General features: G+C 41.5%; 18 non-coding genes across 18 annotated transcripts; all 18 read right to left on the bottom strand.

Annotated features, from left to right (window-relative positions):
- Positions 1–55: 55 nt before the first annotated feature.
- Positions 56–137, bottom strand: TRNAL-AAG (transfer RNA leucine (anticodon AAG)). Its single transcript has one exon. It is a non-coding gene; the product is annotated as a tRNA-Leu (tRNA).
- A 1,033-nt stretch (positions 138–1,170) lies between these two features.
- On the bottom strand, positions 1,171–1,252 carry TRNAL-UAG (transfer RNA leucine (anticodon UAG)). Its single transcript has one exon. It is a non-coding gene; the product is annotated as a tRNA-Leu (tRNA).
- A 477-nt stretch (positions 1,253–1,729) lies between these two features.
- TRNAL-UAG (transfer RNA leucine (anticodon UAG)) lies at positions 1,730–1,811 on the bottom strand. The gene has a single exon. It is a non-coding gene; the product is annotated as a tRNA-Leu (tRNA).
- Positions 1,812–2,288: 477 nt separating this feature from the next.
- On the bottom strand, positions 2,289–2,370 carry TRNAL-UAG (transfer RNA leucine (anticodon UAG)). Its single transcript has one exon. It is a non-coding gene; the product is annotated as a tRNA-Leu (tRNA).
- Positions 2,371–2,844: 474 nt separating this feature from the next.
- On the bottom strand, positions 2,845–2,926 carry TRNAL-UAG (transfer RNA leucine (anticodon UAG)). Its single transcript has one exon. It is a non-coding gene; the product is annotated as a tRNA-Leu (tRNA).
- A 477-nt stretch (positions 2,927–3,403) lies between these two features.
- Positions 3,404–3,485, bottom strand: TRNAL-AAG (transfer RNA leucine (anticodon AAG)). Its single transcript has one exon. It is a non-coding gene; the product is annotated as a tRNA-Leu (tRNA).
- A 1,033-nt stretch (positions 3,486–4,518) lies between these two features.
- On the bottom strand, positions 4,519–4,600 carry TRNAL-UAG (transfer RNA leucine (anticodon UAG)). The gene has a single exon. It is a non-coding gene; the product is annotated as a tRNA-Leu (tRNA).
- A 1,033-nt stretch (positions 4,601–5,633) lies between these two features.
- TRNAL-UAG (transfer RNA leucine (anticodon UAG)) lies at positions 5,634–5,715 on the bottom strand. The gene has a single exon. It is a non-coding gene; the product is annotated as a tRNA-Leu (tRNA).
- Positions 5,716–6,192: 477 nt separating this feature from the next.
- On the bottom strand, positions 6,193–6,274 carry TRNAL-AAG (transfer RNA leucine (anticodon AAG)). The gene has a single exon. It is a non-coding gene; the product is annotated as a tRNA-Leu (tRNA).
- Positions 6,275–6,751: 477 nt separating this feature from the next.
- TRNAL-UAG (transfer RNA leucine (anticodon UAG)) lies at positions 6,752–6,833 on the bottom strand. Its single transcript has one exon. It is a non-coding gene; the product is annotated as a tRNA-Leu (tRNA).
- A 477-nt stretch (positions 6,834–7,310) lies between these two features.
- Positions 7,311–7,392, bottom strand: TRNAL-UAG (transfer RNA leucine (anticodon UAG)). The gene has a single exon. It is a non-coding gene; the product is annotated as a tRNA-Leu (tRNA).
- A 1,033-nt stretch (positions 7,393–8,425) lies between these two features.
- On the bottom strand, positions 8,426–8,507 carry TRNAL-UAG (transfer RNA leucine (anticodon UAG)). The gene has a single exon. It is a non-coding gene; the product is annotated as a tRNA-Leu (tRNA).
- Positions 8,508–8,981: 474 nt separating this feature from the next.
- On the bottom strand, positions 8,982–9,063 carry TRNAL-UAG (transfer RNA leucine (anticodon UAG)). Its single transcript has one exon. It is a non-coding gene; the product is annotated as a tRNA-Leu (tRNA).
- A 477-nt stretch (positions 9,064–9,540) lies between these two features.
- TRNAL-AAG (transfer RNA leucine (anticodon AAG)) lies at positions 9,541–9,622 on the bottom strand. The gene has a single exon. It is a non-coding gene; the product is annotated as a tRNA-Leu (tRNA).
- A 474-nt stretch (positions 9,623–10,096) lies between these two features.
- TRNAL-UAG (transfer RNA leucine (anticodon UAG)) lies at positions 10,097–10,178 on the bottom strand. Its single transcript has one exon. It is a non-coding gene; the product is annotated as a tRNA-Leu (tRNA).
- Positions 10,179–11,211: 1,033 nt separating this feature from the next.
- TRNAL-UAG (transfer RNA leucine (anticodon UAG)) lies at positions 11,212–11,293 on the bottom strand. Its single transcript has one exon. It is a non-coding gene; the product is annotated as a tRNA-Leu (tRNA).
- Positions 11,294–11,770: 477 nt separating this feature from the next.
- Positions 11,771–11,852, bottom strand: TRNAL-AAG (transfer RNA leucine (anticodon AAG)). The gene has a single exon. It is a non-coding gene; the product is annotated as a tRNA-Leu (tRNA).
- Positions 11,853–12,329: 477 nt separating this feature from the next.
- Positions 12,330–12,411, bottom strand: TRNAL-UAG (transfer RNA leucine (anticodon UAG)). The gene has a single exon. It is a non-coding gene; the product is annotated as a tRNA-Leu (tRNA).
- Positions 12,412–12,500: the final 89 nt, after the last annotated feature.

Here is a 12,500-nt window from a genome sequence, read left to right as displayed (position 1 = left end):
CTTCTGACCACTAAAATGTTCAGAAAGCAACTTGAGAGCTTTCAAAGTTGAAAACTGGCAGCAGTGGGAATCGAACCCACGCCTCCAAAGAGACTGGAGTCTTAATCCAGCGCCTTAGACCGCTCGGCTATGCTACCATGAAAAAGTGGATCATTTTGGATCAAAATGTCCAAGAGATTTCATAAAGAACATTTCTCCTGGCAAGAAGTCCTTTTCCAGTATTTGATTTAAAAAGAAGAATTGTTGCTGCATTCGAGCTGAATATTTAATGATGGCAGCAGAAGGCTGAAAATGCATTCCTCCAGTTAGAAAGGAAGCAAACGCAAGTGAGTTCAACAGTATTACCGCACTACTGCTTTTTCAGATGTTCCTAGGCTATTGAAGGCTTTGAAGTGCAAGATCGTGGAGTGCGCCTAATGTCTACTTAGCTAGCACACCAGGGTAGCTTAATCTGTGCCAAAACATCTTGGGAATATCATCAAAGGCCTTTTCTCATACAGTTTGTTCAGTTTCAGAAAAGGCCAAGAAGTCCATTTCTGAGCATCATCAAAAGCAACTTCTTCTGACCACTAAAATGTTCAGAAAGCAACTTGAGAGCTTTCAAAGTTGAAAACTGGCAGCAGTTGGATTCGAACCCACGCCTCCAAAGAGACTGGAGCCTAAATCCAGCACCTTAGACCGCTCGGCCATGCTACCATGAAAAAGTGGATAATTTTGGATCAAAATGTCCAAGAGATTTCATAAAGAACATTTCTCCTGGCAAGAAGTCCTTTTCCAGTATTTGATTTAAAAAGAATTGTTGCTGCATTCGAGCTGAATATTTAATGATGGCAGCAGAAGGCTGAAAATGCATTCCTCCAGTTAGAAAGGAAGCAAACGCAAGTGAGTTCAACAGTATTACCGCACTACTGCTTTTTCAGATGTTCCTAGGCTATTGAAGGCTTTGAAGTGCAAGATCGTGGAGTGCGCCTAATGTCTACTTAGCTAGCACATCAGGGTAGCTTAATCTGTGCCAAAACATCTTGGGAATATCATCAAAGGCCTTTTCTCATACAGTTTGTTCAGTTTCAGAAAAGGCCAAGAAGTCCATTTCTGAGCATCATCAAAAGCAACTTCTTCTGACCACTAAAATGTTCAGAAAGCAACTTGAGAGCTTTCAAAGTTGAAAACTGGCAGCAGTGGGATTCGAACCCACGCCTCCAAAGAGACTGGAGCCTAAATCCAGCGCCTTAGACCGCTCGGCCATGCTACCATGAAAAAGTGGATCATTTTGGATCAAAATGTCCAAGAGATTTCATAAAGAACATTTGTCCTGGCAAGAAGTCCTTTTCCAGTATTTGATTTAAAAAGAAGAATTATTGCTGCATTCGAGCTGAATATTTAATGATGGCAGCAGAAGGCTGAAAATGCATTCCTACAGTTAGAAAGGAAGCAAACGCAAGTGAGTTCAACAGTATTACCGCACTACTGCTTTTTCAGATGTTCCTAGGCTATTGAAGGCTTTGAAGTGCAAGATCGTGGAGTGCGCCTAATGTCTACTTAGCTAGCACACCAGGGTAGCTTAATCTGTGCCAAAACATCTTGGGAATATCATCAAAGGCCTTTTCTCATACAGTTTGTTCAGTTTCAGAAAAGGCCAAGAAGTCCATTTCTGAGCATCATCAAAAGCAACTTCTTCTGACCACTAAAATGTTCAGAAAGCAACTTGAGAGCTTTCAAAGTTGAAAACTGGCAGCAGTGGGATTCGAACCCACGCCTCCAAAGAGACTGGAGCCTAAATCCAGCGCCTTAGACCGCTCGGCCATGCTACCATGAAAAAGTGGATCATTTTGGATCAAAATGTCCAAGAGATTTCATAAAGAACATTTGTCCTGGCAAGAAGTCCTTTTCCAGTATTTGATTTAAAAAGAAGAATTATTGCTGCATTCGAGCTGAATATTTAATGATAGCAGCAGAAGGCTGAAAATGCATTCCTACAGTTAGAAAGGAAGCAAACGCAAGTGAGTTCAACAGTATTACCGCACTACTGCTTTTTCAGATGTTCCTAGGCTATTGAAGGCTTTGAAGTGCAAGATCGTGGAGTGCGCCTAATGTCTACTTAGCTAGCGCATCAGGGTAGCTTAATCTGTGCCATAACATCTTGGGAATATTATCAAAAGCCTTTTCTCATACAGTTTGTTCAGTTTCAGAAAAGGCCAAGAAGTCCATTTCTGAGCATCATCAAAAGCAACTTCTTCTGACCACTAAAATGTTCAGAAAGCAACTTGAGAGCTTTCAAAGTTGAAAACTGGCAGCAGTGGGAATTGAACCCACGCCTCCAAAGAGACTGGAGCCTAAATCCAGCGCCTTAGACCGCTCGGCCATGCTACCATGAAAAAGTGGATAATTTTGGATCAAAATGTCCAAGAGATTTCATAAAGAACATTTCTCCTGGCAAGAAGTCCTTTTCCAGTATTTGATTTAAAAAGAATTGTTGCTGCATTCGAGCTGAATATTTAATGATGGCAGCAGAAGGCTGAAAATGCATTCCTCCAGTTAGAAAGGAAGCAAACGCAAGTGAGTTCAACAGTATTACCGCACTACTGCTTTTTCAGATGTTCCTAGGCTATTGAAGGCTTTGAAGTGCAAGATCGTGGAGTGCGCCTAATGTCTACTTAGCTAGCACATCAGGGTAGCTTAATCTGTGCCAAAACATCTTGGGAATATCATCAAAGGCCTTTTCTCATACAGTTTGTTCAGTTTCAGAAAAGGCCAAGAAGTCCATTTCTGAGCATCATCAAAAGCAACTTCTTCTGACCACTAAAATGTTCAGAAAGCAACTTGAGAGCTTTCAAAGTTGAAAACTGGCAGCAGTGGGATTCGAACCCACGCCTCCAAAGAGACTGGAGCCTAAATCCAGCGCCTTAGACCGCTCGGCCATGCTACCATGAAAAAGTGGATCATTTTGGATCAAAATGTCCAAGAGATTTCATAAAGAACATTTCTCCTGGCAAGAAGTCCTTTTCCAGTATTTGATTTAAAAAGAAGAATTATTGCTGCATTCGAGCTGAATATTTAATGATAGCAGCAGAAGGCTGAAAATGCATTCCTACAGTTAGAAAGGAAGCAAACGCAAGTGAGTTCAACAGTATTACCGCACTACTGCTTTTTCAGATGTTCCTAGGCTATTGAAGGCTTTGAAGTGCAAGATCGTGGAGTGCGCCTAATGTCTACTTAGCTAGCGCATCAGGGTAGCTTAATCTGTGCCATAACATCTTGGGAATATTATCAAAAGCCTTTTCTCATACAGTTTGTTCAGTTTCAGAAAAGGCCAAGAAGTCCATTTCTGAGCATCATCAAAAGCAACTTCTTCTGACCACTAAAATGTTCAGAAAGCAACTTGAGAGCTTTCAAAGTTGAAAACTGGCAGCAGTGGGAATCGAACCCACGCCTCCAAAGAGACTGGAGTCTTAATCCAGCGCCTTAGACCGCTCGGCTATGCTACCATGAAAAAGTGGATCATTTTGGATCAAAATGTCCAAGAGATTTCATAAAGAACATTTCTCCTGGCAAGAAGTCCTTTTCCAGTATTTGATTTAAAAAGAAGAATTGTTGCTGCATTCGAGCTGAATATTTAATGATGGCAGCAGAAGGCTGAAAATGCATTCCTCCAGTTAGAAAGGAAGCAAACGCAAGTGAGTTCAACAGTATTACCGCACTACTGCTTTTTCAGATGTTCCTAGGCTATTGAAGGCTTTGAAGTGCAAGATCGTGGAGTGCGCCTAATGTCTACTTAGCTAGCACACCAGGGTAGCTTAATCTGTGCCAAAACATCTTGGGAATATCATCAAAGGCCTTTTCTCATACAGTTTGTTCAGTTTCAGAAAAGGCCAAGAAGTCCATTTCTGAGCATCATCAAAAGCAACTTCTTCTGACCACTAAAATGTTCAGAAAGCAACTTGAGAGCTTTCAAAGTTGAAAACTGGCAGCAGTTGGATTCGAACCCACGCCTCCAAAGAGACTGGAGCCTAAATCCAGCACCTTAGACCGCTCGGCCATGCTACCATGAAAAAGTGGATAATTTTGGATCAAAATGTCCAAGAGATTTCATAAAGAACATTTCTCCTGGCAAGAAGTCCTTTTCCAGTATTTGATTTAAAAAGAATTGTTGCTGCATTCGAGCTGAATATTTAATGATGGCAGCAGAAGGCTGAAAATGCATTCCTCCAGTTAGAAAGGAAGCAAACGCAAGTGAGTTCAACAGTATTACCGCACTACTGCTTTTTCAGATGTTCCTAGGCTATTGAAGGCTTTGAAGTGCAAGATCGTGGAGTGCGCCTAATGTCTACTTAGCTAGCACATCAGGGTAGCTTAATCTGTGCCAAAACATCTTGGGAATATCATCAAAGGCCTTTTCTCATACAGTTTGTTCAGTTTCAGAAAAGGCCAAGAAGTCCATTTCTGAGCATCATCAAAAGCAACTTCTTCTGACCACTAAAATGTTCAGAAAGCAACTTGAGAGCTTTCAAAGTTGAAAACTGGCAGCAGTGGGATTCGAACCCACGCCTCCAAAGAGACTGGAGCCTAAATCCAGCGCCTTAGACCGCTCGGCCATGCTACCATGAAAAAGTGGATCATTTTGGATCAAAATGTCCAAGAGATTTCATAAAGAACATTTGTCCTGGCAAGAAGTCCTTTTCCAGTATTTGATTTAAAAAGAAGAATTATTGCTGCATTCGAGCTGAATATTTAATGATGGCAGCAGAAGGCTGAAAATGCATTCCTACAGTTAGAAAGGAAGCAAACGCAAGTGAGTTCAACAGTATTACCGCACTACTGCTTTTTCAGATGTTCCTAGGCTATTGAAGGCTTTGAAGTGCAAGATCGTGGAGTGCGCCTAATGTCTACTTAGCTAGCACACCAGGGTAGCTTAATCTGTGCCAAAACATCTTGGGAATATCATCAAAGGCCTTTTCTCATACAGTTTGTTCAGTTTCAGAAAAGGCCAAGAAGTCCATTTCTGAGCATCATCAAAAGCAACTTCTTCTGACCACTAAAATGTTCAGAAAGCAACTTGAGAGCTTTCAAAGTTGAAAACTGGCAGCAGTTGGATTCGAACCCACGCCTCCAAAGAGACTGGAGCCTAAATCCAGCGCCTTAGACCGCTCGGCCATGCTACCATGAAAAAGTGGATAATTTTGGATCAAAATGTCCAAGAGATTTCATAAAGAACATTTCTCCTGGCAAGAAGTCCTTTTCCAGTATTTGATTTAAAAAGAATTGTTGCTGCATTCGAGCTGAATATTTAATGATGGCAGCAGAAGGCTGAAAATGCATTCCTCCAGTTAGAAAGGAAGCAAACGCAAGTGAGTTCAACAGTATTACCGCACTACTGCTTTTTCAGATGTTCCTAGGCTATTGAAGGCTTTGAAGTGCAAGATCGTGGAGTGCGCCTAATGTCTACTTAGCTAGCACATCAGGGTAGCTTAATCTGTGCCAAAACATCTTGGGAATATCATCAAAGGCCTTTTCTCATACAGTTTGTTCAGTTTCAGAAAAGGCCAAGAAGTCCATTTCTGAGCATCATCAAAAGCAACTTCTTCTGACCACTAAAATGTTCAGAAAGCAACTTGAGAGCTTTCAAAGTTGAAAACTGGCAGCAGTGGGATTCGAACCCACGCCTCCAAAGAGACTGGAGCCTAAATCCAGCGCCTTAGACCGCTCGGCCATGCTACCATGAAAAAGTGGATCATTTTGGATCAAAATGTCCAAGAGATTTCATAAAGAACATTTGTCCTGGCAAGAAGTCCTTTTCCAGTATTTGATTTAAAAAGAAGAATTATTGCTGCATTCGAGCTGAATATTTAATGATAGCAGCAGAAGGCTGAAAATGCATTCCTACAGTTAGAAAGGAAGCAAACGCAAGTGAGTTCAACAGTATTACCGCACTACTGCTTTTTCAGATGTTCCTAGGCTATTGAAGGCTTTGAAGTGCAAGATCGTGGAGTGCGCCTAATGTCTACTTAGCTAGCGCATCAGGGTAGCTTAATCTGTGCCATAACATCTCGGGAATATTATCAAAAGCCTTTTCTCATACAGTTTGTTCAGTTTCAGAAAAGGCCAAGAAGTCCATTTCTGAGCATCATCAAAAGCAACTTCTTCTGACCACTAAAATGTTCAGAAAGCAACTTGAGAGCTTTCAAAGTTGAAAACTGGCAGCAGTGGGAATCGAACCCACGCCTCCAAAGAGACTGGAGTCTTAATCCAGCGCCTTAGACCGCTCGGCTATGCTACCATGAAAAAGTGGATAATTTTGGATCAAAATGTCCAAGAGATTTCATAAAGAACATTTCTCCTGGCAAGAAGTCCTTTTCCAGTATTTGATTTAAAAAGAAGAATTGTTGCTGCATTCGAGCTGAATATTTAATGATGGCAGCAGAAGGCTGAAAATGCATTCCTCCAGTTAGAAAGGAAGCAAACGCAAGTGAGTTCAACAGTATTACCGCACTACTGCTTTTTCAGATGTTCCTAGGCTATTGAAGGCTTTGAAGTGCAAGATCGTGGAGTGCGCCTAATGTCTACTTAGCTAGCACACCAGGGTAGCTTAATCTGTGCCAAAACATCTTGGGAATATCATCAAAAGCCTTTTCTCATACAGTTTGTTCAGTTTCAGAAAAGGCCAAGAAGTCCATTTCTGAGCATCATCAAAAGCAACTTCTTCTGACCACTAAAATGTTCAGAAAGCAACTTGAGAGCTTTCAAAGTTGAAAACTGGCAGCAGTGGGATTCGAACCCACACCTCCAAAGAGACTGGAGCCTAAATCCAGCGCCTTAGACCGCTCGGCCATGCTACCATGAAAAAGTGGATCATTTTGGATCAAAATGTCCAAGAGATTTCATAAAGAACATTTCTCCTGGCAAGAAGTCCTTTTCCAGTATTTGATTTAAAAAGAAGAATTGTTGCTGCATTCGAGCTGAATATTTAATGATGGCAGCAGAAGGCTGAAAATCCATTCCTCCAGTTAGAAAGGAAGCAAACGCAAGTGAGTTCAACAGTATTACCGCACTACTGCTTTTTCAGATGTTCCTAGGCTATTGAAGGCTTTGAAGTGCAAGATCGTGGAGTGCGCCTAATGTCTACTTAGCTAGCACACCAGGGTAGCTTAATCTGTGCCAAAACATCTTGGGAATATCATCAAAGGCCTTTTCTCATACAGTTTGTTCAGTTTCAGAAAAGGCCAAGAAGTCCATTTCTGAGCATCATCAAAAGCAACTTCTTCTGACCACTAAAATGTTCAGAAAGCAACTTGAGAGCTTTCAAAGTTGAAAACTGGCAGCAGTGGGATTTGAACCCACGCCTCCAAAGAGACTGGAGCCTAAATCCAGCGCCTTAGACCGCTCGGCCATGCTACCATGAAATAGTGGATCATTTTGGATCAAAATGTCCAAGAGATTTCATAAAGAACATTTCTCCTGGCAAGAAGTCCTTTTCCAGTATTTGATTTAAAAAGAAGAATTATTGCTGCATTCGAGCTGAATATTTAATGATAGCAGCAGAAGGCTGAAAATGCATTCCTACAGTTAGAAAGGAAGCAAACGCAAGTGAGTTCAACAGTATTACCGCACTACTGCTTTTTCAGATGTTCCTAGGCTATTGAAGGCTTTGAAGTGCAAGATCGTGGAGTGCGCCTAATGTCTACTTAGCTAGCACACCAGGGTAGCTTAATCTGTGCCAAAACATCTTGGGAATATCATCAAAAGCCTTTTCTCATACAGTTTGTTCAGTTTCAGAAAAGGCCAAGAAGTCCATTTCTGAGCATCATCAAAAGCAACTTCTTCTGACCACTAAAATGTTCAGAAAGCAACTTGAGAGCTTTCAAAGTTGAAAACTGGCAGCAGTGGGATTCGAACCCACGCCTCCAAAGAGACTGTAGCCTTAATCCAGCACCTTAGACCGCTCGGCCATGCTACCATGAAAAAGTGGATCATTTTGGATCAAAATGTCCAAGAGATTTCATAAAGAACATTTCTCCTGGCAAGAAGTCCTTTTCCAGTATTTGATTTAAAAAGAATTATTGCTGCATTCGAGCTGAATATTTAATGATAGCAGCAGAAGGCTGAAAATGCATTCCTACAGTTAGAAAGGAAGCAAACGCAAGTGAGTTCAACAGTATTACCGCACTACTGCTTTTTCAGATGTTCCTAGGCTATTGAAGGCTTTGAAGTGCAAGATCGTGGAGTGCGCCTAATGTCTACTTAGCTAGCGCATCAGGGTAGCTTAATCTGTGCCATAACATCTTGGGAATATTATCAAAAGCCTTTTCTCATACAGTTTGTTCAGTTTCAGAAAAGGCCAAGAAGTCCATTTCTGAGCATCATCAAAAGCAACTTCTTCTGACCACTAAAATGTTCAGAAAGCAACTTGAGAGCTTTCAAAGTTGAAAACTGGCAGCAGTGGGAATTGAACCCACGCCTCCAAAGAGACTGGAGCCTAAATCCAGCGCCTTAGACCGCTCGGCCATGCTACCATGAAAAAGTGGATAATTTTGGATCAAAATGTCCAAGAGATTTCATAAAGAACATTTCTCCTGGCAAGAAGTCCTTTTCCAGTATTTGATTTAAAAAGAATTGTTGCTGCATTCGAGCTGAATATTTAATGATGGCAGCAGAAGGCTGAAAATGCATTCCTCCAGTTAGAAAGGAAGCAAACGCAAGTGAGTTCAACAGTATTACCGCACTACTGCTTTTTCAGATGTTCCTAGGCTATTGAAGGCTTTGAAGTGCAAGATCGTGGAGTGCGCCTAATGTCTACTTAGCTAGCACATCAGGGTAGCTTAATCTGTGCCAAAACATCTTGGGAATATCATCAAAGGCCTTTTCTCATACAGTTTGTTCAGTTTCAGAAAAGGCCAAGAAGTCCATTTCTGAGCATCATCAAAAGCAACTTCTTCTGACCACTAAAATGTTCAGAAAGCAACTTGAGAGCTTTCAAAGTTGAAAACTGGCAGCAGTGGGATTCGAACCCACGCCTCCAAAGAGACTGGAGCCTAAATCCAGCGCCTTAGACCGCTCGGCCATGCTACCATGAAAAAGTGGATCATTTTGGATCAAAATGTCCAAGAGATTTCATAAAGAACATTTCTCCTGGCAAGAAGTCCTTTTCCAGTATTTGATTTAAAAAGAAGAATTATTGCTGCATTCGAGCTGAATATTTAATGATAGCAGCAGAAGGCTGAAAATGCATTCCTACAGTTAGAAAGGAAGCAAACGCAAGTGAGTTCAACAGTATTACCGCACTACTGCTTTTTCAGATGTTCCTAGGCTATTGAAGGCTTTGAAGTGCAAGATCGTGGAGTGCGCCTAATGTCTACTTAGCTAGCGCATCAGGGTAGCTTAATCTGTGCCATAACATCTTGGGAATATTATCAAAAGCCTTTTCTCATACAGTTTGTTCAGTTTCAGAAAAGGCCAAGAAGTCCATTTCTGAGCATCATCAAAAGCAACTTCTTCTGACCACTAAAATGTTCAGAAAGCAACTTGAGAGCTTTCAAAGTTGAAAACTGGCAGCAGTGGGAATCGAACCCACGCCTCCAAAGAGACTGGAGTCTTAATCCAGCGCCTTAGACCGCTCGGCTATGCTACCATGAAAAAGTGGATCATTTTGGATCAAAATGTCCAAGAGATTTCATAAAGAACATTTCTCCTGGCAAGAAGTCCTTTTCCAGTATTTGATTTAAAAAGAATTGTTGCTGCATTCGAGCTGAATATTTAATGATGGCAGCAGAAGGCTGAAAATGCATTCCTCCAGTTAGAAAGGAAGCAAACGCAAGTGAGTTCAACAGTATTACCGCACTACTGCTTTTTCAGATGTTCCTAGGCTATTGAAGGCTTTGAAGTGCAAGATCGTGGAGTGCGCCTAATGTCTACTTAGCTAGCACATCAGGGTAGCTTAATCTGTGCCAAAACATCTTGGGAATATCATCAAAGGCCTTTTCTCATACAGTTTGTTCAGTTTCAGAAAAGGCCAAGAAGTCCATTTCTGAGCATCATCAAAAGCAACTTCTTCTGACCACTAAAATGTTCAGAAAGCAACTTGAGAGCTTTCAAAGTTGAAAACTGGCAGCAGTGGGATTCGAACCCACGCCTCCAAAGAGACTGGAGCCTAAATCCAGCGCCTTAGACCGCTCGGCCATGCTACCATGAAAAAGTGGATCATTTTGGATCAAAATGTCCAAGAGATTTCATAAAGAACATTTGTCCTGGCAAGAAGTCCTTTTCCAGTATTTGATTTAAAAAGAAGAATTATTGCTGCATTCGAGCTGAATATTTAATGATGGCAGCAGAAGGCTGAAAATGCATTCCTACAGTTAGAAAGGAAGCAAACGCAAGTGAGTTCAACAGTATTACCGCACTACTGCTTTTTCAGATGTTCCTAGGCTATTGAAGGCTTTGAAGTGCAAGATCGTGGAGTGCGCCTAATGTCTACTTAGCTAGCACACCAGGGTAGCTTAATCTGTGCCAAAACATCTTGGGAATATCATCAAAGGCCTTTTCTCATACAGTTTGTTCAGTTTCAGAAAAGGCCAAGAAGTCCATTTCTGAGCATCATCAAAAGCAACTTCTTCTGACCACTAAAATGTTCAGAAAGCAACTTGAGAGCTTTCAAAGTTGAAAACTGGCAGCAGTTGGATTCGAACCCACGCCTCCAAAGAGACTGGAGCCTAAATCCAGCGCCTTAGACCGCTCGGCCATGCTACCATGAAAAAGTGGATAATTTTGGATCAAAATGTCCAAGAGATTTCATAAAGAACATTTCTCCTGGCAAGAAGTCCTTTTCCAGTATTTGATTTAAAAAGAATTGTTGCTGCATTCGAGCTGAATATTTAATGATGGCAGCAGAAGGCTGAAAATGCATTCCTCCAGTTAGAAAGGAAGCAAACGCAAGTGAGTTCAACAGTATTACCGCACTACTGCTTTTTCAGATGTTCCTAGGCTATTGAAGGCTTTGAAGTGCAAGATCGTGGAGTGCGCCTAATGTCTACTTAGCTAGCACATCAGGGTAGCTTAATCTGTGCCAAAACATCTTGGGAATATCATCAAAGGCCTTTTCTCATACAGTTTGTTCAGTTTCAGAAAAGGCCAAGAAGTCCATTTCTGAGCATCATCAAAAGCAACTTCTTCTGACCACTAAAATGTTCAGAAAGCAACTTGAGAGCTTTCAAAGTTGAAAACTGGCAGCAGTGGGATTCGAACCCACGCCTCCAAAGAGACTGGAGCCTAAATCCAGCGCCTTAGACCGCTCGGCCATGCTACCATGAAAAAGTGGATCATTTTGGATCAAAATGTCCAAGAGATTTCATAAAGAACATTTGTCCTGGCAAGAAGTCCTTTTCCAGTATTTGATTTAAAAAGAAGAATTATTGCTGCATTCGAGCTGAATATTTAATGATAGCAGCAGAAGGCTGAAAATGCATTCCTACAGTTAGAAAGGAAGCAAACGCAAGTGAGTTCAACAGTATTACCGCACTACTGCTTTTTCAGATGTTCCTAGGCTATTGAAGGCTTTGAAGTGCAAGATCGTGGAGTGCGCCTAATGTCTACTTAGCTAGCGCATCAGGGTAGCTTAATCTGTGCCATAACATCTCGGGAATATTATCAAAAGCCTTTTCTCATACAGTTTGTTCAGTTTCAGAAAAGGCCAAGAAGTCCATTTCTGAGCATCATCAAAAGCAACTTCTTCTGACCACTAAAATGTTCAGAAAGCAACTTGAGAGCTTTCAAAGTTGAAAACTGGCAGCAGTGGGAATCGAACCCACGCCTCCAAAGAGACTGGAGTCTTAATCCAGCGCCTTAGACCGCTCGGCTATGCTACCATGAAAAAGTGGATAATTTTGGATCAAAATGTCCAAGAGATTTCATAAAGAACATTTCTCCTGGCAAGAAGTCCTTTTCCAGTATTTGATTTAAAAAGAAGAATTGTTGCTGCATTCGAGCTGAATATTTAATGATGGCAGCAGAAGGCTGAAAATGCATTCCTCCAGTTAGAAAGGAAGCAAACGCAAGTGAGTTCAACAGTATTACCGCACTACTGCTTTTTCAGATGTTCCTAGGCTATTGAAGGCTTTGAAGTGCAAGATCGTGGAGTGCGCCTAATGTCTACTTAGCTAGCACACCAGGGTAGCTTAATCTGTGCCAAAACATCTTGGGAATATCATCAAAAGCCTTTTCTCATACAGTTTGTTCAGTTTCAGAAAAGGCCAAGAAGTCCATTTCTGAGCATCATCAAAAGCAACTTCTTCTGACCACTAAAATGTTCAGAAAGCAACTTGAGAGCTTTCAAAGTTGAAAACTGGCAGCAGTGGGATTCGAACCCACACCTCCAAAGAGACTGGAGCCTAAATCCAGCGCCTTAGACCGCTCGGCCATGCTACCATGAAAAAGTGGATCATTTTGGATCAAAATGTCCAAGAGATTTCATAAAGAACATTTCTCCTGGCAAGAAGTCCTTTTCCAGTATTTGA

Source organism: Eleutherodactylus coqui, chromosome 13 (genome assembly GCF_035609145.1).
Source record: "Eleutherodactylus coqui strain aEleCoq1 chromosome 13, aEleCoq1.hap1, whole genome shotgun sequence".
NCBI lineage: Eukaryota > Metazoa > Chordata > Amphibia > Anura > Eleutherodactylidae > Eleutherodactylus > Eleutherodactylus coqui.
Note: the sequence above shows the minus strand (reverse complement) of the source record. Positions and strands in the feature narration are given on the sequence as shown.